This window comes from Cervus canadensis, chromosome 5 (assembly GCF_019320065.1).
Source record: "Cervus canadensis isolate Bull #8, Minnesota chromosome 5, ASM1932006v1, whole genome shotgun sequence".
Taxonomy (NCBI): Eukaryota; Metazoa; Chordata; class Mammalia; order Artiodactyla; family Cervidae; genus Cervus; species Cervus canadensis.
The window spans coordinates 7,715,764-7,741,531 of NC_057390.1; positions in this window are offsets into that span (position 1 = coordinate 7,715,764).

A 25,768-nucleotide genomic window follows, 5' to 3' on the forward strand; every position below is an offset into this window, starting at 1 on the left:
CCAGAAAAATAAATGACCCAATCAAAAAATGGGCCACAAAACTAAACAGACATTTCTCCAAAGAAGACATACAGATGGCTAACAAACACATGAAAAGATGCTCAACATCACTCATTATCAGAGAAATGCAAATCAAAACCACAATGAGGTACCATTACACGCCAGTCAGGATGGCTGCTATCCAAAAGTCTACAAGCAATAAATGCTGGAGAGGGTGTGGAGAAAAGGAAACCCTCTTACACTGTTGGTGGGAATGCAAACTAGTACAGCCACTATGGAGAACAGTGTGGAGATTTCTTAAAAAACTGGAAATAGAACTGCCATATGACCCAGCAATCCCACTCCTGGGCATACACACTGAGGAAACCAGATCTGAAAGAGACACGTGCACCCCAATGTTCATCACAGCACTGTTTATAATAGCCAGGACATGGAAGCAACCTAGATGCCCATCAGCAGATGAATGGATAAGGAAGCTGTGGTACATATACACCATGTATTACTCAGCCATTAAAAAGAATTCATTTGAATCAGTTCTAATGAGATGGATGAAACTGGAGCCCATTATACAGAGTGAAGTAAGCCAGAAAGATAAAGACCAATACAGTACACAAACACATATATATGGAATTTAGAAAGATGGTAACGATAACCCTATATGCAAAACAGAAAAAGAGACACAGAAATACAGAACAGAATTTTGGACTCTGTGGGAGAAGGCGATGGTGGGATGTTTTGAGAGAACAGCATCAAAACATGTATATTATCAAGGGTGAAACAGATCAACAGCCCAGGCTGGATGCATGAGACAAGTGCTTGGGCCTGGTGCACTGGGAAGACCCAGAGGAATCGGGTGGAGAGGGAGGTAGGAGGGGGGATCGGGATGGGGAATACATGTAAATCCATGGCTGATTCATGTCAATGTATGACAAAAACCACTACAATATTGTAAAGTAATTAGCCTCCAACTAATAAAAATAAATGAAAAATTAAAAAAAGAATCCACTTCCAATGCAGAGAGGATGGAGGTTTGATCCCTGGTCAGGGGAACTAAGATCCCAGATACCAGGGGGCAACTAATCTGTGTGTCGTAAGGAGAGAGAAGCCTGCATACCACAAGGAAAGACCCCACATGCTGCAAGTAAGACCTGGCACAGCCAAGTAAGTGAATAAATAAATATTTTTAACAAAACACTTGAGATCTTACAAGAGCTCAGATGGTCTCTATTGCTTTCTTGGGAAAAACAAGAAGGGGATTTAAGAAATATATCTTTATGTCAATCAACCATACTCCAATAAATTTTTTGCAAAAGGAATATACATTTGGCTCTAAGAAGAAGACTCTGTGTGTATGTGTCTGAGTGATTTAACTTTGTTTGTTAAAAAGGTTTCTGGGGAAAGCCAGTAATGTATATGTTTATAATACTCAAAATTCTCCTGGTTAAGATTCTTATCTTATTCACAGTTGTGAGGCAGATTATAGCATAACAAGGAAGATTAACTAAGAGGTTGAGTTTATACTTTTTGTCTAAATTATGGAAGTAGATACTCCCTGAGGTCCATCAGCCACATCATTCTTTGATAGCAGAGACTGAATACCCTGATTTCTCATCTAGTTAATAATAATATAGGATCCTCTGAACCTAGAGCCTGTTATACAGAATGAAGTAAGTCAGAAAGAGAAAACAAAATCTCATATATTAATGTATATATATATATGGAATCTAGAAAAATGGTACCGATGAACTTATTTGCAGGGCAGGAATAGAGCGCAGATGTAGAGAACGGACTTGTGGACACAGTGGGGCAACGGGAGGGTGAAAAGAATTGAGAGGGTAGCACTGAAACATATACATTACCATATGTAAAATAGGTAGCTAGCGGGAAGTTGTTGAATAGCACAGGGAGCAGACAGGATACTCTGTGACAACCTAGCGGGGTGGGATGGGGTAAAGGGTGGGGGGTGGGAGGCTGAAGAGGGAGAGGACATATGTATACTTATGACTGATCCACTATGTTGTATGGGTAGAAACCAACACATTTTAAAGCAATCATCCTCCAGTTAAAAATAAACATTAAAAAAAAAGTTGATTTTATATATAATATAATCACTTAGGCCATTAAAACATTTCCAAAGAGGAAAATTTAATATTTTAAACAATTAAATTTAGCATCTAAATAGTACTTTTTTATTTAAAAAAATAATATATAATCCCATCCTTGTCTCTTAGCAAATGGATGGATATCCTGTGGGTATGTTGCGGAGGAAGCTGGCAGGACAGGAGGCACCTGCAGACAGAGGTAGGCACAAGGGCAGGGAAGCACGGATGAGAACACCTGAAAGTGTCAGTAGCTCAGTCATGTGTCCCACTCTTTCTGACCGCATGAACTGCAGCTCGCCAGGCGCCTCTTTCTGTAGCAAGAATACTGGAGTGGGTGGCCATTCCCTTCTGCAGGGGATCTTTCCGACCCAGGGATGGAACCCAGGTCTCCTGCATTGCAGGTGGATTCTTCACCATCAGAGTCACCAAGGAAGCCCAGAGAATACTTGGGCCTGGCATAAAAAGGCAGCAGGGCATATTGTTATGAGTTACAGCAGGCTTTTTCTTCCTCTTTTTTTTCTTCTCCTTAGTTATACAAAAAAAAAAAAAAACTACTTAGTTATAAAAAAAGGCTAGATATTTATTCAATCAATCAAATTTTTCCTTTAAGAAGGATCATATCTCTTTGAGTTTAGGATATTAATAGGCCACTAATATAAGATAGTATAAAGCTATTAATTTCCCACATTCAAAGTTATTCTGAAAATGTCTGCATTCTTTCATCTTATCTAGAACCCACTGTCCCTCAACTGCACTGAATATATCAAAGGACTCAACTTTTTTCTCCTTTTGACTTAAGAACTTTCTCCTTAAAAAAATCTTAGTGTCATTGACCTTAATGAAAAAAAGTTGTCAAACTCATTCTAGATGTTTCAAAGAAAATCATTTGAAGATAAGTGCAATGTCAATTTTTTTAACTCCCCGTCACTCATCTTTTTTTAGGGAACAAAAAAGGTAAAGAAATGAATCTCCAGTAATGGAAGAAATCAAAAAGATGTAGCGGTGAAAATGGTGGGTATTTTAAATAAACAGAAAATAACCCTTCCTGTGCATCCCTGGGAGTGGACTGTTTCATGGGTTTTTAAGTATATTTTGGTAGCAAACATCATAGAACATACAGGCTTAAGTAACCAACAAGAGAATTCATATACCCAAGTAGACATAACAGGCTGAAGTTAATCATCACAACTTTCCCATCAGCCTCGATGGGCACTTGGCCGCCCCCACCCCACCCCCACACCCGGCACATTATCTGTTTGACTCACTGAATCCCTGCAGCTAATGGAATTTAGCCCCATGTTTGTTGTTGCCATGGCGACGTGATATTCTCAGGCATGTCATGTTCAGAGATCAGTAGCAGCGGCACGGTTGCAGACACACAACAGCTCTCAGCTTTTGACCATCGGCGGGAATTCACTACGCAGTCAGTCTGTCAGGAAGGAAGTCGATCCAGAGAAGGAACATCAGAGCCCGGACACTGGCCTTTCCTCCCCCTCTTTGTCACTGCCGGGCTATTATCATTAAAATAACCTTGAATTCTCATGAATTCACTCATTCACAAACACTGTCAAAGAAGGTGCAAGAGTTCAAGGAACCCAGAGGGTCAAAGAGAGGACTAGTTTTAAATCTGTGCCTATTGAACCTGGAAATGACACCGTTCTTAGATATAATCTTATTCCGACCATGGCAAATCAAATCGTGCTGACTGGCCCCAGCGTCCGAGGCAATTCAGCACCATGAAAGGTGACTGGGAGCAAAGAGGTCACATCTTTTGTGGTACTGCTCTGAGAAATAGACACAGACATGTGTGGGAATATTCTACGAAGAATAGAAATCCACCCCCTCTCCCAAAAGTGACAAGCAAATCCTGCCAGCCATCTATAAAGGGAGCCAGGATTCTATGCTCCAGATTCATTCAGGTTTCAAGCCAAAGGTATAATTATGAGGCTTTTAAGACCTCAGATATTTGAACAGGTCACAGGTATTGTGCAAGACATTCTTATTTATATATAGGAAGCGATCAAGAGGAAGACAGTGGAATTTTCAGAGAACTGTTTTTCCTGGTTGGACATATGCTTCCTGTTAAATTATGCATCATTTGAGCGAGGCATGAACTATGCAGGTGAATCAGGAAATTTTAAAAATACTCCTGTAAATGTTGGTCTCTATTGTCCAATACAGAGTCTAGGGTGTATTATATCAACACAGCTTCACATTTCCTCAAGATTCTCTTAGTTGCTGAGCCTAGGTATCTAGACATGGCAGTAACCACTCACTGAGATGCCCCAGGAATTGCAGTGAAATTTGGGTCTATGGATAAAAATGTGAAATCAGAACCAAGACTTCCTGCCTTTGCATGGGGCACGATGGACAGGATCCAGAGGTGGGGGAGGGGCTTCTGAATTATTTTTCTTTCTTTCCCAGTGTGGCAGCTCAAGGACCTTAGGTTGCTGAATTTGATAAGAAATGATGGTTGGATGACCCTGTTCTCCTGTAGATCCCTGAACTGAGGTTCAGCAGAAAGCAGCCTGCAGGGAAGGGAGCCTGTATTGCTGACGCTATGTTAAAAGAAGAAACAAAGTGGTGGGCCACTGCTTAAGATTCAGTGTATGTGCTGGGATCACAGAAGACTTTGTAAGGATGGTTTAAGTTCTCCTGCAAGGTTTAATTTGTTATCACGTAAATATTCCAAAGCAGGCTGCCTTGTGGTTTCGGCCAGCCTTGTGCTATGTTGATAAGATTGATCTACTGCTTAAAATCACTTTATCCAATTTTTACTGAACTTTTTATGTAAAAAATAAAATCAATTAAAGAACAACAACAAAAAAAATAAAAATAAAAAGATTCATTTTTTCCAACATAGGGGGTGCGGGTTCAATCCCTGGTCCAGGAACTAAGATCTTGCATGCCACAGGGAGCTGGGAAAAAAAAAAAATGCAGTGAGTAAATGCACACACACACACACACACACACACACACACACACACACACACACACACACACACACACACACACACACACACACACACACACACACACACACACACACACACACACACCCAATGTGGTAGAACTTTGTCCTCTGCCTACGTAGCCCCAGAAGGGAATAGTTATTGAAATAACAAAGAGTAGATTCATTCCATTATGGTTATGATCATATGAACTTCAAATAAATGACATGGAATAACTCAGTAAGAGCATAAATGCTTAACATCAATATTAACGAAACCACAGGCTATGAAAAATATCTTGGCAGACTTCTGTCTTCCAGAAAACTTAAGACATAGAACCTAGAACTCTAGGAATGCTTAATGATTAGTCTGCTTTGGCAAAGAGAAATCAATGGATAACTAGGTCTTTCATGAATAAAATGCTCCTTTAATTTTTACTGTGCTACAAAGTAATCAGATTAAATGACACGTAAGGAGTAATATGTGAGAGAGCATCAGATGTTACATTCACTGGATCCTGGAATCAAGTAATACCATTGAAATAAAGGGAAATGGCTACAAATGAAGAAAAAAGAGAAACAAGTGAAAGATAACAGAGTTGCAAAGTTTTGAAAGGTTCAGTCACCTTCTAAGGTGACCAGCACGGCTTCCCTTGTGGCTCAGTTGGTAGAGAATGTGCCTGCAATTCAGGAGATCTGGGTTCAATCCCTGGGTTGGGAAGATCGCCTGGAAGGGAAAGGCTACCCACTCCAGGATTCTGGCCTGGAGAATTCCATGGACTGTATAGTCCACGTGGTCGCAAAGAGTTGGACACGACTGAGCGATGTTCAGTTTCACTTTCAAGGTGACCAGCAAGGGTTGGAAGACACAGGACAGAAGCGACAGAGAGAGTCCTATAGGAAACAGGTCAGCCAGGCTAAAACCTCTCAGCGGGAACCCAAGAAATGGGGAAAAGGAAGGCCACAGGAATGGAAGCCATCAAATCCAATTCAGAAGATAGTACCATGCCCACAGGAACTTGCCTGAGGAAGGCCCATATCTTGAGTCTCGAATCAGTATTACAGTTCAAAAATAAAACTGAAAGAAAAAAAAAAGACCCTCTCATTTTTAAAGAATTTATTTATTTTTAATTCAAGGATAATTGCTTTACAGTGTTGTTTTGATTTCTGCCATTCATCAACATGAATCAGCCACAGGCGTACGTATGTCCCCTCCCTCTTGAGCCTCCCTCCCACCTCCTGCCCCTTCCCACCCCTCTTCATGGTCACAGAGCCCCAGATTTGAGCCCCCTGTGTCAAACAGCAAATTCCCACTGGCTGTCTATTTACATATGGTAGAGTGTGTGTTTCCACACTACTCTCAGTTCATCCCATTCTCTCCTTCTCCCACTGTGTCCACGTCTGTTCACTATGGCTGCATTTCCATTGCTGCTCTGCAAATTGGTTCATCAGTACCATCTTTCTAGATGCCATATGTATTCATTAATATATTGTATTTGCCTTTCTCTTTCTGACTTACTTCACTCTGTATAATAGGCTCTAGGTTCATCTACCTCATTAGGACTGACTCAGTGTTCCTTTTTATAGCTAATATTCCATTGTATATATGGCTCAGACAGTAAAGAATCTGCCTGCAAACCAGGAGACCTGAGTTCAACCCCTGGGTCGGGAAGATCCCCTAGAGAAGGGAATGGCAACTCACTCTTGTATTCTTGCCTGGAGAATTCCATGGACAGGGGAGCCTGGCAGGCTACAGCCCATGGGTTCGCATAGAGTGGGACATGACTAAGCAACTATCACACACACACATATCACAACTTCTTTATCCATCTGTCAGTGGACATCTAGGCTGCTTCCATGTCCTAGCTATTATAAGTAGAGCTGCAATGAACATTGGGGTACATGTATTTTTTTCACTTATGAAAATTGAAGAAGAGACTGGACTTATTTTTCTTCTCTACCACTTTCCCCTTTATTCTTGGACCAAAGAAAACTCACTCAGCAGGTACAGGGGGACCACTACCATCTACCATGCTCACAGTCATCTGGGAGCCTCCACAGAGCCTGAGCCAAAGAGTGGATTCAGGGAAGCAGTCATTGGCTTGATTTGTCACCCTGGACTGAGGGGATTCAGGTTCCCGGGGCCGCCGTGAGAAAATCCTAAGTACTGGCTGAAAGTCATTGTAGCTTGTCCTTCCTCTCCACCCACTGATGGCGCCATGCCAAGGTCATCTGTTACTCAGCATCACTCATTTACCACACATAGATGGTGACTGGCTCAGTGGGGGCATTATTATATCCTAAGACTTGTCATAATTTGTTCATATAAACAGTATCCTAATTTGGGGTCAGCTACATAATTTGTAGGGCCCTGTGCAAAATGAAAATGTATGACCCTTTGTTCAAAAAAGAAAAAATATATACTTCTCTTGTGTCCATGGCCATTTTTTTCTTCTCTCTCTGTCACAGTTTTTACTTGGTATTCCCAACCACAATTCCTTGGACACAGGGATAGTTCTAGGGTGAGAGCAGTCCATCACAGATGCTAGGGGTCCCACCCTCTTTATGCCCAGACCCTGCTAGGGCAGAAGGCGGCAGAGGTCACTGGGTGGGGGCAGAGAGGTGAGTGGGCAAGAACCTATTCTCAGGAGGTGAAGCCATATATAAGGGGAGACTCCAAACCCCATGCATATGTTTTGTCCATTTCACTTAAGAATGCCCCAATGTTCATCGCAGCACTATTTACAATAGCCAGGACATGCAAGCAACCTAGATGTCCATCAACAGATGAATGGATAAAGAAGATGTGATACATACATATATATATATATATATGTATGTATATATATTTTGTATATAACAAAATAAATGACATTATTTTGTTCTTTTTATGGCTGAATAATATAATAATGTCATTTGCAGTGACATGGATGGACCTAGAGACTTTCATACAGACTGAAGTAAGTGAGAAAGAGAAAAACAAATATATTAATAAATGTATGTTGAAAAATGGAATAGATGGTCCTATTTGCAAAGCAGAAATGGAGACATAGATGGAGAGAACAAATTTATGGATAACAAGGGTGGTGGGACAAATCTGAAGATTGGGATTGATATGTGTAGACTGTTGGTACTATATATAAAATAAACGACTAATGAGGACCTGCTGTAGAGGCCAGGGCACTCCACTCAGTGCTCTGTGCTAACTAAATGGGAAGAAAACCCCAAAGAGAGGGGGTGTGTGTATGTCTGTGACTGATTCACTTTGCTGCACAGCAGAAGCTAACACAACACTGTAAAGCAACTAGACTCCAATAAAAATTAATTTTAAAAAGAAAGCACAAATTCAAAGTTAAATTGTTAAGAATTTCAAGATGGAGTTCGCAGAGCATGAAACTTAGTTTGGGTCTCTCTTCTGAGCATGGAGCCCTGGAAGCTGACCATGCTTCTAATGCACATGCTTCCTCATGTTTTGGGGGAAAAGAAAGAACCTAAAAAATTGCAATGTTCTTCTTTAAAATGATTTGGGAGTCTAGGTCAACTGTTTCAAGTTTCTCAACTTTCTCCTCGGTGAACACACAGAGAAATATATCTAACAACACAATTTATATTTTTACAGTGGATGGAGGTACGAGCTTGGCAGCACTTATTTCTTCAAAGTATTCAAGTGCTGTGATGTTTTAAAACCAGTAAAGAGCTTCATGTGGAAACACCTGCGAGCATCCATGTGGCCAATTGCTCTTTATCCTGTTTTGTTCAGATCAATGTCCCGCTACAGCCAGCAATTTTTAAAAAGTTGTCAAAATAATTGTCCCTTGATAATATCTACCGGAAGCATTTATGCTCTCATACGTAAATTAATATAAGCCGCTGGGAGCCTCTCATGGCTGGAGTACCATCACATCAGTGGTGTTGCTAAGAGCCCAGCAAAGCAGGCAGTGCATGTAGTTAGCCCAGAAATAAAGTCACGTAACATAAAACAAAAATAAAGCCTGCTCTCAACTGTGAGAGGCAGCATACATTTTCTCAGATTCAATCCAATTACTTTACTGTCCCAGGAATTAAAAAAAAAAAAATCATCTCCTTATAAATGTTTTCTCAGGGTCATTTAATAGAAGCATATTTATCTTCACTTTCATCCAACATAGGCTGCAAATATGCCCCTTACTCGACCCAGTCTATTAATTTTGAAATGCCTAAAGCCAAAACTGACAGTGGAAGAAAGTCTGTCTGGGTTGAAGCTCCTACTGCTGGAATAAGGTGGCTGCTTCAGTAAAAATGCAAGACAAGTGACTTCTCTTTCAGGAAATGTTAAGCTTTCCTTGAAAGGAAAAAAAAAAGTTTTAGAATAAAATGAAACCAATTTCCTAATTATTGAGATGTGAGGTCTTTATTTGTCCTCTATTTTCGTGTATAAAATTATGCTACCATAAGTGTTGACCTTAGGAGTCTTACTCACACTAGAAATTTTTGCTGATTTCTCATGCTAACATATATTTGCTGATAAACAACTATTTCACTCAATTCAGTTCAGTTCAGTTCAGTCGCTCAGTCGTGTCCGACGCTTTGCGACCCCATGAACCTCAGCACGCCAGGCCTCCCTATCCATCACCAACTCCTGGAGCTTACTCAGACTCATGCCCATCGAGTTGGTGATGCCATCCAGCCATCTCATCCTCGGTCATCCCCTTCTCCTCCTGCCCTCAATCTTTCCCATCATCAGGGTCTTTTCCAATGAGTCAACTCTTCAAATGAGGTGGCCAAAGTATTGGAGTTTCAGCTTCAGCATCTGTCTTTCCAATGAACACCCAGGACTGATCTCCTTTAGGATGGACTGGTTGGATCTCTTTGCAGCCCAAGGGACTCTCAAGAGTCTTCTCCAACACCACAGCTCAAAAGCATCAATTTTTCAGCGCTCAGCTTTCCTCACAGTCCAACTCTCACAGCCATACTTGACCACTGGAAAAACCATAGCCTTGACTAGACAGACCTTTGTTGGCAAAGTAATGTCTCTGCTTTTTAATATGCTGTCTAGGTTGGTCACAACTTTCCTTCCAAGGAGTAAGCGTCTTTTAATTTCATGGCTGCAATCACCATCTGCAGTGATTTTGGAGCCCCAAAAAATAAAGTCAGCCACTATTTCCGCTGTTTCCCCATCTATTTGCCATGAAGTGATGGGACCAGATGCCATGATCTTAGTTTTCTGAATGTGGAGCTTTAAGCCAACTTTTTCACTCTCCTCTTTCACTTTTTCATCAAGAGGCTTTTTAGTTCCTCTTCACTTTCTGCCATAAGGGTGGTGTCATCTGCATATCTGAGGTCATTGATATTTCTCCTGGCAATCTTGATTCCAGCTTGTGCTTCTTCCAGCCCATCGTTTCTCATGATGTACTCTGCATATAAGTTAAATAAGCAGAGTGACAATACACAGCCTTGACGTACTCCTTTTCCTATTTGGAACCAGTCTGTTGTTCCATGTCCAGTTCTAACTGTTGCTTCCTGACCTGCATATAGGTTTCTCAAGAGGCAGATCAGGTGGTCAGGTATTTCCATCTCTTTCAGAGTTTTCCGCAGTTTATTGTGATCCACACAGTCAAAGGCTTTGGCATAGTCAATAAAGCAAAAATAGATGTTTTTCTGGAACTCTCTTGCTTTTTTGATGATCCAGCAGATGTTGGCAATTTGATCTCTGGTTCCTCTGCCTTTTCTAAAACGAGCTTGAACATCTGCAAGTTCATGGTTCACGTAATCGCTGAAGCCTGGCTTGGAGAATTTTAAGCATCACTCTACTAGTGTGTGAGATGAGTGCAATTGAGCAGTAGTTTGAGCATTTTCTGGCATTGCCTTTCTTTGGGATTGGAATGAAAACTGACCTTTTCCAGTCCTGTGGCCACTGCTGAGTTTTCCAAATTTGCTGGCATATTGAGTGCAGCACTTTCACAGCATCACCTTTCAGGATTTGAAATAGCTCAACTGGAATTCCATCACCTCCACTAGCTTTGTTTGTAGTGGTGCTTTCTAAGGCCCATTTGACTTCACATTCCAGGATGTCTGGCTCTAGGTGAGTGATCACACCATGGTGATTATCTGGCTCATGAAGATCTTTTTTGTATAGTTCTTCTGTGTATTCTTGCCACCTCTTCTTAATATCTTCTGCTTCTGTTAGGTCCATACCATTTCTGTCCTTTATCAAACCCATCTTTGCCTGAAACATTCCCTTGGTATCTCTAATTTTCTTGAAGAGATCTCTAGTCTTTCCCGTTCTGTTGTTTTCCTCTATTTCTTTGCATTGATCACTGAGGAAGGCTTTCTTATCTCTCCTTGCTATTCTTCGGAACTCTGCATTCAAATGGGAATGTCTTTCCTTTTCTCCTTTGCTTTCTGCTTCTCTTCTTTTCACAGCTATTTGTAAGGCCTCCTCAGACAATCATTTTGCCTTTTTGCATTTCTTTTCCGTGGGGATGGTCTTGATCCCTGTCTCCTGTACAATGTCATGAACCTCCATCCATAGTTCATCAGGCTCTCTGTCTATCAGATCTAGTCCCTTAAATCTATTTCTCACTTCCACTGTATAGTCATAAGGGATTTGATTTAGGTCATACCTGAATGGTCTAGTGGTTTTCCCTACCTTCTTCAGTTTAAGTCTGAATTTGGCACTAAGGATTTCATGCTCTGAGCCACAGTCAGCTCCTGGTCTTGTTTTTGCTGACTATATAGTGCTTCTCCATCTTTGGCTGCAAAGAATATGATCAATCTGATTTCAGTGTTGACCATCTGGTGATGTCCATGTGTAGAGTCTTCTCTTGTGTTGTTGGAAGAGGGTGTTTGGTATGACCAGTGCATTCTCTTGGCAAAACTCTATTAGCCTTTGCCCTGCTTCATTCCGTACTCCGGGCCAAATTTACCTGTTACTCCAGGTGTTTCTTGACTTGCTACTTTTGCATTCCAGTCCCCTCTAACTATTTCCTCTGGGTACCACTGTCCTTACTCTCAAGAACTGAGTAAAGACTGGAATGGCTACCATATTTCATCACTAATGTTAACTCCCACAAGGTCTAGAATGGCATGTTTTTCCTAACTCTAATCCTGATATTTAGTTTCTGCTTTTTACTTTCTCTTCTTTCTTGTAGAATACTGCTCTCAGAACCATGTCCCATGCATTGGTAGGCAAATTCTTAACCACTAGACCACCACCAAGTCTGAAAAGTACTACTCTTAAGAAGTACAAATACATTAGAGAGTTTTACCAGCATAGACACAGCACTTTAGTCTCTACACTTCCTGTTTTGGCTTTGTCAAACCCAAATCCTCCGCAGGCTCCAGAATTTCAGCACAAGGGCGTCCCTGATATTCAGACTTCTCTGCTCAGTTCAGTAAGCAAGTCCTATTTTCCTGCACAGTGCTTCCCACAGTGGGTTCTGAGGGACAGTCACAGTCCCATGAGATGCTGTTCAACAAAATATTTCAATGATCCGGAAACTAGGGGGAAAGCTGAAAGGCCCCCCACCCAGAGATTCACAATACATGCTAGCAATTTAAGGACTCTGCCAAGCCCTGCTGAAAAGGACCCTGCTTAAAATGTGTTTAGCAGTTTCCTAGGATTCTTTAAATACAGAACCTTTGTACGGAGCAACAACCAGGGAGAAGGGTGTAGGAGGCTCTGCTCTGCAGGGAAAAGGGCTCTCGTGCTTTGGCAGGGCGGTCCTAGCCCCACGCTCCCCGCTCAGCCTCCATCTCTGCCTTGCACCTTACCCGGCAGCCATGCTGGCTTGCATCCTCTGACCATACCAGCAGCTGGGCTCCACTGCCTGTGTATTTTCTATGTGAAACGCTTGTCCCCCACATCCTGTGTGGGCCCCTCCAAATGAAAGGCTCCCCTCACCTGGCTTAGGGGCTGCCCTTTGCTCTTCTGGGAAAGCTCCAGAGCAAGACTGCCCATGTTTGAATCCTGGCTCTGGCGTGTACGTGCTGTGTGATGGAGGGCAGGCCACCTGACAGCTTTGTCCTTTCATGCCTTTACCCACAAGGGGCGACTCAAACACAGCACCCCCCCTTGGGGTCTCACTGAGGATTGAATTATTGGTCCACGTGAAGCTCTAAGAGCAGCGCCTGGCACACAGTTTCCCTCCGTGAGCATCAGGAAGGCTGTGATCTCCTTGTGCACACCTCTGCCATTCTATTACCGTACCATTATCATCACGTTGTGTTATGATTATCTCTTAATACCTTCATATTCACCATTCAGAGTGTATTCAGCTTGAACATGAGAACTGTAGATTACTCATTGTTTCCATTCTTAGTGTCTAACATGGGCTTCCCAGATGGCACTAGTGGTGAAAATTCACCTGCCAATGCATGAGACATAAGAGATGTGGGTTTGCTCCCTGGATCGGGATATTCCCCTGGAGGAGGACATGGCAACCCACTCTAGTATTCTTGCCTGGGAAATCCCATGGGTGGAGGAGCCTGGTGGACTGCAGCCCATGAGGTCTCAAAGAGTCAGACACGACTGAGTGGCTGAGCACAGACATACAGCATCTAGCACATAATAAGAATTCAGTAAAGGTTGAATCATGGATTGATCTAATAATGATTATTCAAACTTAACGAAATGTATTACACCTGTAGTCCAGGTAAACTTAAAATATCTCATGATGCCAGAATATGGTGCCATTATATTATTGTGATACAATGTAACAGTAATGCTAATTACTATTTAGGGCTAATTACTGAGTAGGACATGCTCAATCCACGAGCTTCTGCTTTAGAACATTCATGCAATTATGAGGAAGCCGACGTTGTCTTCACAAATTGCTGGAGGAGATTAAAAAAAAATGTATGAGACAATTTCTCTGGTTTCTTTCATCTTAAAAAATCTGTGGTCTTATGATTGATGAGCCAACTCAGAAGAGATTAGAAAACTGGAGGACGGTCAGTGTCATTTTGTAGATGTCCTTCAACTTCATGATAAGACAGTAGCAGTGATTATTGCCTTTTACTTATTTGATTCTTTCAATTGTAAGAAATAATGTTGTAAAAGAAAAAGAGAAAGTAATAAAAATATATGCTTTTTGCCCTTTGCAGTTCTTTGGGCTTCAAACATTTTTTGTGTCTTTAAAAAAGTATTATATCAAATTGTTTTTCAGTTGTCATTTCTTCATTCAATTTTTTTTCAATGTTATGGAGATCTAATTGACAAATAAAATTGCATATATTTAAGGTGTACACTATGATGATTTTACATATGTATTCTTTGTGAAATGACGACCACAATGAGGTTAATTAACACATCTATCAACTCTCACAGTTAACACTTTTGTGTGTGTGATGAGAATGGTTAAAGTCGTCTCTCTTAGAAAATTTCAAGTACATGACACCTCTTTATTAACTATAGTCACTATGGTTTTCTTATTAGATCCTCAAAGCTTATTCTCTTATACCTAAAGTCTTGTACCCTTTGACTAGCATCAGCCCATCTTCTAACTCCAGCCCCTGGTAATAATCATCACTTACTCTGTTTCTATGAGATTGACTTTTTTTCTAGAATTCACATGTAAGTGAAATTATATAGTATATGTCTTTCTTTGGCTATCTTCACTTAGCATAATGCCCTCTGGTTTCACCCATGTTGTTGCAAATGACAGGATTCCCTTCTTTCTTATAGCCAGATAATATTCCATCTTCTTTATCTATTCATCTATCAATGGACATTGAGGCAGTTTCCATTTTTCATTGTCTCGATTTAAATTCAAATAAGAACAACCAGCTTTCCTTTGCTCTTTTATTTCTCTTCTTAACATAACCTCCTAATTCAATGAGTCACAGAACTCACCATGATATTCTACCCTGATCTTCTGCTACACTCATAGATGTCAGGACTGAAAACCCACGAGTCTGATGCAAGAGAGGGTGTGACATTGTGTTGTGAGCTTTTTGTCTCAATATCTGCCTGTCTCCAAAGCCCCTCAGTGTTCCCTAAGTCCTCCTACACCCCAGCCCTTGCTTCATATTCAGCCCAACTTGTCAGGCCACCATCTTCCTCTTAATCTGTCATTTCTTCCATTATATACCAGTTCTTGTTCAGCCTCTTCACGTCAGAAGACTAGGACTCTGCATCAGGCTTTGCAAAAACTCCCTCTGGGGAGCCAACAGGATCGACAACCTGTATGGATTCCTCATAAATAGTGTGGTGACCTTGGGCTCCCCAGCCTTGCTTAACAATCTCATGAAATGATGACATTTCCCATCTCATAGTTTCATTTTGAGAGTTAAATAAGATAAATGTGGAGCCACTGGCATGGGTGAGCCACTCAGTAATCTTTGGTTCCTTCCTGCCCTTTCAGGAAATCTTTTTCTTTTGTAAAAAGACAAAAAACAAAAAAACTCCAAATGTATCATAACTGGAAGCAAATGAAAGTGTTAGTGTTAGTTGCTCAGTCATGTCTGACTCTAAGACCCCATGGACTGTAGTCCGTCTGACTCCTCTGTCCTTGGAATTCTCCAGGCAAGAATACTGGAGTAGGTAGCCAAGTCCCTTCTCCAGGGATCTTCCTGACCCAGGAGTTGAACCCCTATCTCTCATATTGCAGGCAGATTCTTTACCCCTGAGCCACCAGGTAAGTCCCCCCAAAAAGCAAGGTAGGTTTGAAGTCTGAGAATGACCATGATGCTATGGCTGCATCCTGATAGAGTCAGTGGGCTCCTGTCTCCCCTCTTCCACTAATTCACCTTCCATCCATGTTCCTTTCCTCTGTAAGGGAAAGGGTCTTTGAGGCTCACTCTAAGTGTACTTACTTTCATGCTCAAAAGCTACAAATGCTGTCATTGGCACCTAATCAAAACATGCTGTCGCTGACTTTGGAAACTCTCTGCTTCCTAATTTAGGCTTCACCCTCCTTGCTCCCTGCAGGTCCTCTGTATTCTCAGCAAAAGGCCCGGCTCATGATTCTCTGAGCATGGCTGCCAGGCCCCCCTCTGCTCTGCCAGGGCTGTGCCCAAAGTAGATGGTATGTTGCACTCTCTCCTGGTGGTAAGAAAGACCTGCCTGCCCTCAGGTTGTCAGACAGAGGACAGCTACTTTGATCACAGTTTCAGTGATTCTCGACAGTTTTGAATTGAGTTGTTCATAAATCTCATCTAGGCCATCCCCACTTCATTTATTGAGGACAGCACTGATGTTCAGACCCTGAAAGGTTTGAAGACTGGTTCCCTCACCTCAATCCCAAAGCGTTTTTAGGACACCCTCTCGGTAGACTGAAAACACTTGTGCACATTTCCTGGCTCACGGTATGGACTGAACTGTATCCCACCAAAATTCAAATGTTGAAACCCTAATCCCCAGTGTGGCTGTACCTGGAAATGAGGTCCTGAAGAATCCACCTGTCAAGCAAGAGACCCAGGTTCAGTCCCCTGAGTCAGGAAGGTCCTCAGAGAAGGAAATGGCCACCCACTCCAGTATTCTTGCCTGGGAAACCCCATGGACAGAGGAGCCTCTGGGCTACAGTCCATGGGGTCAAAAAGAGTCAGACAGGACTTGGTGACTAAAGCTCAACAACAAAGAGGTAGTTAAGGTTAAATGAGGTCATCAGGGTGGAGTGCTAATCCAGTAGGATTGGTGTCCACATAAGAAGAGGAAAAGACCCCAACAGCAAGCACACAGCGGAAAGACAGTGTGAGGATCCAGTGAGAAGGCAAACATCTGTAAGTCAAGGAGATATTTCTCGAAGTCAACTTTGCTGATACCTTGATTTTAGATTTCAAGCCTGAAGAACTCTAAGAGAATAAGTTCCTCTTGTCTAAGCCATTCAGTATGATTTTTTTATGACATTACTAACAGACTAATACAACTCCCTTATGAAACTAAAGGCTTCTTAATTATATAGCCTTTGAGTCTCCCAGGGTTCCTGGGGGAGGGTGTGATCTACTAAATATTTGTGTAATAATAGAATTGTATCAGTGATGACTATTTCATACACACATACAGAGACTTTCATATCACCCAGTAAGTCATATTTTTTATCCTTTCTTAAATGATAAATATTGCTTATTTATAATCACTTTACTTGGAAATAAATTATCCTTTAAATTAGAAACACATATCATTCAGGGGTTCCCAGATGACTTAGTGGTAAAGAATCCACCTGCCAATGCAGGAGACATAAGAGACTAGAATTCGATCTCTGGGTTGGGAAGGAAATGGCAACCCATTACAGTATTCTTGCCTGGAGAATCCCATGGACAGAGGAGCCTGGCAGGCTACAGTCCATAAGATCACACAGAGTCTGATACAACCGTGCAACTGAGCATGCACTTGTATATCTTTCAGAATGTGAATATCAATATTTCGGGTGAATTTCACCTCCATTTATGCTTTATAAGTAGGTGTAGGTGTCCCCAGAGTGCCACGTTTGTCCAGATAATGAATAAATATTATTTGACTATAAACACAATGTGAGCCTTTTTGAAACCAGTCTCATTGTGGAGTTATTTGTTCCATCAAGTCTTCTTTCCATGCTGCTGCTGCTGCTAAGTCGCTTCAGTCATGTCCATCTCTGTGCGACCCCAGAGACAGCAGCCCACCAGACTCGCCCCCATCCCTGGGATTCTCCAGGGAAGAATACTGGAGTTGGGTGGCCATTGCCTTTTCTGCTTCTTTCCATGACAAGAAGTAAAAAAACTGGTACAGTTTCAAATTGGGCCGATAGACACAATTTGTCATAGATTAAAATGTATTTATATTATTGCCAAATGGATTATCTTTGATGCAGAAGTGATTGAGTAAAGTAATTTAGAAATAGTCTGGCTATTAAAATAAATCTGAGAACTTTGTGACCTATTGTTTTATTCATAAAAAAAGATCACATGTAATGTGAACTAAATAAATCAGGAATTTTAAAAGGAAGTAAATATTCTCAGCTAAGTCCACCACTCTTTAGCCATCAATCACTGAAATATTTCTTACTACATTCATTGCTAAGATCATATTTATTTTCTAAGTGAATAGGGTTATAGGGCATGTGGTCAGTTTTAGGATCTGAAATACCAGGACCAATAGCATGTGCAACATGTTTCTTTGGAGCCCTAAGATTTTCTGCATTCTTTGCTAACTGCCCCCTACACCCTTTTCACAGATGCCTGGTCTGTAGCTATTCTACAGCATTGATGTCAAGTATTTTGGGGGGAGGATATTCACATTTTGTTTAGTAACTATCATAAGCAAACAGTTTTCTGTGGTAAGCAGACATGATAATGATCAAGTTGGACTAGTTTTTCAATAGTAAGAAACTCATGCATCCTTACTATCTTAACCAACTCCTTACCAAAGAATTTAAGGTAATATTTTAAAAACAGTTGTATCTTTTTTATATGCACTGTGCCCTTTCTCAGTGTTATAAAATATCCCCATGTTGACTCACTGTACATTGATTTTAATAGGCATTCTCTACAGAGCAATATGAATATCATTGGAAACTGTATAATACAATTTTCTACCCCTGAAATGCTATAGAAAACTGCACATTTTATACTGACACATTCCCCATCAATAATAGAGTTTTTATATCTTATTTGTAGCTATTGATCTCAACAGCATAATGAAAAATTGATTGTGATGAAGTGCACAATTTCTTAAGTATAAATTTTAATGTCAAATTATTTTTATCTATGCTTCCCAATTATATGTGAAACTTATACATTTATATATGTTTGCTTCCACAAAACTCAACAGCAATAAATTTGATATGACAAGAATCTACTGAGTCAATAGAAATCAAGTTTCTCTTACTAAAATCTGATTCTAAAATTAAATACCCTAGTTTCATTTCTTCATTATAAAGAGAGTTAATGTCTTGATATATAGAATCACCTTCCTATGCAATTTAACAATTTGAAATGAGGTATTAAATCTTCTGGCGATATGAACACACACAGACGCATGCGCACACACACACACAGAGAAATACGCACCAGAAAACCATGCACTCATTTGGTAATCCACATGACACCATAAATGACGTGCCTGCTCTTTGTGATCTCTCGGGACCTTATTATTTTAGAGAAAACATTCCGCTAGGAAAATGTACAGGGGAGACAAAATGTAAGAGAAGCAATGATGCTTCTTCTCAGTGATGATCCCCACGCCCAGAGTCACAGATGTGGAATGAATTAGGTCAAAATCCACAGATCTAAACAAAATCAACACATTTTCTACCCTTAGTGAAAAACACCTGTATTACTCTCCAGGAAGCAAAGGGTCTGGAGAATGAGAAAAACTCATTTCCTACATTAACTCAACATTTATGCTATTTTAAATTAAAGCTATTGTTTAGAAAGTTGTCAGTTTTTTCCTGATATATATGCATTTTAAAATATGTGTTGCTTAATGACTGACATCCCTGGTGGGCCACTGATTAAGACTTTATCTTACAATGCAGGGGGTGCAGGTTTGATCCCTGGTCAGAGAATTAAGATCTCAATATGCCTCGTGGCCAAAAATCCAAAACGTAAGATAGAAGCAATATTCTAACAAATTCAATAAATATTTTTAAATGGTCCACATCAAAAAAAGTATTTTAAAAATGCATTACTTAATGAGATGCATTAATACAAAAGAAAATGCAGAACTTATATATTCTGACAAACATTTTTCTAGCACTTATGTCTAAGTGCTTGTTCTTGTGTCCTGGAAAGATAGTAATCACTCTCTCGTGTACTCACTGATAACTCAGTTTGTGAAATAATTTTGCCCTTTCAACCTTTCCCAAAGAATTTGTGTGTGTACTCAGCTGCTCACTCATGTCCAAATCTTTCTGACCCCATGGACTCTTGCCTGCCAGACTCCTCTGTCCATGGAATTCCAGGCAAGAATACTGGAGCGAGTTGCCATTTCCTCCTCTGGAGTGTCTTCATAACCCAGGGATTAAACCTGCATCTCCTGTGTCTCCTGCATTGCAGGTGGATTCTTTACCTGCTAAGCCATCAGGGAAGCCCTCTGAAGAGGGTGCTTGTCAGGATAGTTCTGGTCAGGAGGCTTGGAGGGCTATAGGATTCTCTTAATTTTTTTTAACAGATTTATTGAGATCTAATTTACATATCATAAAATACAACTATTTAGATTGTACAAGTTCATGTTTTTTAGTATATTCACAGGATTGTGTACCTATCTCCATAATCTAGTTGTTGTTGTTTTTTTTTTTAACTAGAGTTTAATTTTTGATGATGGACCATTTTTTGAAGTCTTTATGAAATTTGTTACAATACTGCTTCTATCTTATGTTTCGGGTTTTTGGCCATGAGACATGTTGGATCTTAGCTCCCCAGCCAGAGATCGAACCCACACCCCCTGCATTGGAAGGCAAAGTCTTAATCACTTGACTGCTAGGGAAGTTCCACCATAATCTAATTTTTTTAATTTTTTTTTCATAATCTAATTTTAAAACATTTTCATCTTCCTTAAAAGAAACCCCATATCCATAACCAGTCTCTCCCTCTTCTTCCCTCTGAACTGTTAAACTGCTTTTCTGTCTTTCTGTTTCTATGGATTTGCCTATTCCTGACATTCATATATAAGGCAATGTATTACTATCAAATGTATGATACTTTTCATTTGAGTTCTTTCATCAGCTTCATATTTTTAAGATTCATCCACATTATCCCTCATTATATCACGTGGTGCTAGTGGTAAAGAACCTGCCTGCCAATGCATGAGACAAAGGGGACATGGGCTCAATCTCAGGATCAGGAAGATCCCCTGGAGTAGGAAATGGCAACCCACTCCAGTATTCTTGCCTGGAAAAGACAGAGGAACCTGGAGTCCATGGGGTCACAAAGAGTCAGACATGACTGAACGTCTGAGTATGCACACTCACCACATTATAGCGTGTATCAATACTGCGTTCTTTCCTATGGAAGAATATTACTCCTTTTGCTTCTCCATTTACCAGCTGATGGACATTGGGCTGTTTTCACATTTTGAAAAAGTTAGCAATAGCACTGCTATGAGCATTAATATCTGTATTTATGAGGACATAATTTCCACTTCTCTTGGATATTTATCTCTGAATGGAATCACTGGGTCACATAAAAGTGGCAGTCACTCAGTTGTGCCCACCTCTTTGAGGCCCCAGGGACTGAAGCCTGCCAGGCTCCTCTGTCCATGGGATTCTTCAGGCAGGAACACTGGAGTGGGTAGCCGTTCTCTTCTGCAGCGGATCTTCCCACTCCAGGAATCAAAGTGGGGTCTCCTGCATTGCAGGCAGATTCTTTACCAGCTGAGTCACCATGGAAGTCCCTGGGTCACATGGTGATTCTATATTTAACTTTTTGAGAACCTACAGTTTTTCAAGTTGCTGTATTCTTTTATACCTCCATCAGCAAACTATGAGAGTTCTAATTTCTCCACATTCCTGACAACTGTTGTTATTGTCTTTATTTTTTGACAGTAGCCAGCCTGAAGCTGTATAGTGTGTTTCTGATTTGCATTTCCATAATGGTGACCATCTTTTCATAGGACCTTGGCCATTTGTATGTCTTCTTTGGAAAACTGTTTATTCTAATCTTCTTCATTTAATAGGGTTATGTGGCTTTTTGTTGTAGAGTTGTAAAAGTTCTCCATATATTCTGGATACACAGGTCTTCTTATCAGATATATGACTTTCAAATATTTTCTCCCACTCTGCTGCTTTTTTATTTTCACTTCAGCCAAGTTTTCAAATGTAGACAATTGGAAGTCCTACCAATGACAGTAGTAAACAAGTATGGTGCACTCATACCGAATGGAGGTAGATCCTTCCTCTGTGGGGAAGAGGTGACTTCAGTGGGATTTCAGATGATGTAATACGAAAGTACAGCCTGTACTAATGCGAACTGAATTCCTGTTGTCCTAGCCCCATTTTCAATTTACTTAGCAAAAGCGTCAGAAAACTGTCAAGTGTCAAAGTCAGTCACTTGTCGACAAAAATCTGTGAAAGGGTGTAAGTAAATGAAGAGGAGAGGAAAATGTGCAGTATTAAACACAAGGATTTTTAGAGGGAAGCTGAAGTGCTATAGCAACTGAGTATGAGAAAACGAGCAGATTTGACGGAGGGGAAGTTATAATTGTAACACTTCGTTATTGACAGATGGGGGGCCCAGAAGGGAGCTTGGAGTCAAAACAGAGCACCAAACACAGGAATAACTCGTGAGCGAGTGGATGAGATCAAATGCATGTTTATAAAAAGATAATTATTTTAGAAGAGGATCTAAATCAAGTTTCCTCAGCTGAGGAGTGTTCAAAGCAACACTTATTTTCATTCTCTGAATTTTTCAGTCACTGACATTGATGGTCTGGTTGAGAGCAGTCACATCTTACTGCTTAGTGGCGTGATGCTCTCTGAAAAAATGACTATTCCACCGGGGAAGAGGGAAAACCAAGCAAGAACTCGGTACATGTAGGTTTGGGGTTGCAATCTCATCACTCATTCACTCACTTCCTGTGTGCTTTATAAAGAACCTTATGTTTCCAGAGCTTTGGTAAATGCTGGGGATAAAATACAAAGCAAGCCATAAGCCATGCCCTCTAGCAGTTTCTAGTTTAGTGACAAATCAAAATATAATTTCCTGTAACAAAATGTCATCTCCCCAAAGGCATGTTTGCTTGCATGCTAAATCACTTCAGTCATGTCCAACTGCGACCCTATGGGTGTTAGCCCGTCAAGCTCCTCTGTGATTTCCCAGGCAAGAATACTGGAGTGGGTTGTCATTTCCTTTTCCAGGAGATCCTCCCACCCAGGGGTTGAACCTGCATCTCTTACGTCTCCTGCACTGGCAGGTGGGTTCTTTACCACTAGTGCCACCTGGAAAGTACCTGCCACCAAAGCCATAGCCCTGGTGTTTTCTTTAAGTCCAGAGACACGAGATATCAGAAAGTTGTGAGTCAGTTTGATTCTTGAAAGGAAATATTTGAGGAACACAGGGAAAGGAGAAAAGATGAATGTCTCCCTTGCAGGTACGAAGCTCAGGTTTCCCCAGAACGACTCTCTCCCTTGTTCTTCTTGCAAATAAAATTTTGCACTCAGAGACTTGGTGAGGAAGCCTGTGCACATGTTGAGGAGAGGGATGGGGAGGAAAATGCCTTATCTTTATCATAATATAACAGCTCTTTCATTTTCGCATGAAGGGACGAGATCAGACTCTGAAGCCAAATTGCTTTGGTTTAAATCTTGACTCAGAGGCTTCCCTGGTGGCTCAGTGGTAAAGAGTCCGCCTGCCAATGCAGGAGACGCAGGTTTGATCCCTGAGTCAGGAAGATCCCATGGAGAAGGAAATGGCATCCCACTCTAGTAGTTTTGCCTGGGAAATCCCACGGACAGAGGAGCCTGGCAGGCTATAGTCCATGAGGTTGTAAAAGAGTCAGACACGACTGAGCGACTAAACAACAATAGCAAAAGCAAAATCTCTACTCCACCATTTAACAGATATAAGACTTTCAGCAAGTTGTTAAGTTTCTCTGTGCCTTAACATTCTCATTTATGAAAAAGGGGATACAAATATTACCTTACCTAGATTCTAATGCTATCACATGTGTTGAATGAGAATAAATAATTACAAGTTGGAGTTGATATCTGGATTATAGAGAGCTCTCAAAAGATTTTATGTCTAATCACACTGAGGATCTGATGGAGAGTTTTTCCAAGAACTGCCAAAGTGGCTTCTATGATGAAACTTGTGTGTGTTTGTGTGTGTGTTGGGTGGGGGTGTGGGATGGTGGGGGGAAGACAATAGGGGGGCAGGGAACTCTTTATGGACTTTTATTGCATAGCTTGTGAGGAAGAAAATTCACCATCAGTAACCTAAGGAAGAGGGCATCTGTGTTGCCTGGAGGGATTGCCAAGTGACATTTGTAGGGGAACTGTTTTTCTTCTTTCATTCCACAAAAATGTCTTGACAGCCTATTCTGTGTCTCATTACTGTGTTTTACTTCTTCCTGAAACTTATGCTTATCTGGAATCATCTTACTTGTTTCCCAGTGTATTGTCTGTCTTCCTGTGAGAGAATATAAACTCTGAGTGCAACACGGCAGGGTTTCATCCATACGATGGCAAAGGTGGGCGAAGAATATTTTCTGAATGAATGGATTCCCAACAATGCATGGACAATGAACCGATATGGGGCTTGCTCATAATCAAGTCACCTTCTGGAAGGGAACAGGGACCTCCAGCTCAAGATTCGATTAGGAAAACCCAGCATGTTCCAGCCCTCTAAGTGGAGACAAGCTGTATCAGCTGCCCAGGAGTTTAATACTCTCCTCACTGCACACAATATTGCTGTTTTGTTTTGTTTTTCTTGGATTGACTCGTGTAACATCTGGGTCCATATAGAGAAAAGCTATGTTATACTAGGAAAATGTATAACTCAGATGTTTGGATTCTGTGTGCTTCAGTCTGAATACGCCTCTCCTTCTGTGGGGGTGACAGGCTTGGAGCTAACGGCACGTACTAGCAGATTAACTTTACTACCAGATGACTCAGTTCATGTTGGCTCAGTCTAAGATCCAAGTGTTTTCCTTAACTTCTCTTCTGCAAAACAAAAGAGCAAAAATGTCAAAGCAAGGTGCTCTCTCATAAGATTCTTCCTTATTTAGATTTTTCAGGTTGAAAATGGTTAGGATTTGGTTTTCCTCTGTTTTTAAAAGCATTTTAAATTTCTTTCTGCTACAAATTATTATAATTATTATTTTGTGTGTGTTTTAACATTTATTTTTAATTTGATGATAATTACTTTACCATATTGTGTTGGTTTCTGCCATACATCAACATGAATCACCCATAGATATACATATGTCTCCTTCCTCTTGAACCTTCCTCCCACCTCTCACCCCCCACCCCATCTTACCTGTCTAGGTTGTTGTCACAGAGCACTGGTATTGAGCTCCCTGCATAATATCCCAAATTTCCACTGTCTATTTTACATATGGTGCTGTATGTGTTTCAATACTACTCTCCTAATATCTGTATCACACAAAACAAGACAATACTGAAATAAATGCCCTTGTCACCCTGCTTATTTAACTTATATGCAGAGTACATCATGAGAAATGCTGGCTGGATGAAGCACAAGCTGGAATCGAGATTGCTGGGAAAAATATCAATAACCTCATATATGCAGATGACACCACCCTTATGGCAGAAAGTGAAGAGGAACTAAAGAGCCTCTTGATGAAAGTGAAAGAGGAGAGTGAAAAGTTGGCTTAAAGCTCAACATTCAGAAAACGAAGATCATGGCATCTGGTCCCATCACTTCATGGGAAATAGATGGGGAAACAGTGGAAACAGTGGCTGACTTTATTTTTCTGGGCTCCAAAATCACTACAAATGGTGATTGCAGCCATGAAATTAAAAGACGCTTACTCCTTGGAAGGAAAGTTATGACCAACCTGGACAGCATATTAAAAAGCAGAGACATTACTTTGCCAACAAAGGTCCTTCTAGTCAAGGCTGTTGTTTCTCCAGTGGTCATGTATGGATGTGAGAGTTGGACGGTGAAGAAAGCTGAGTGCCGAAGAATTGATGCTTCTGAACTGTGGTGTTGGAGAAGACTCTTGAGAGTTCCTTGGACTGCAAGGAGATCCAACCAGTCCATCCTAAAGGAGATAAGTCCTGAGTGTTCACTGGAAGGACTGATGCTGAAGCTGAAACTCCAATACTTTGGCCAATACTGATGCGAAGAACTGACTCATTTC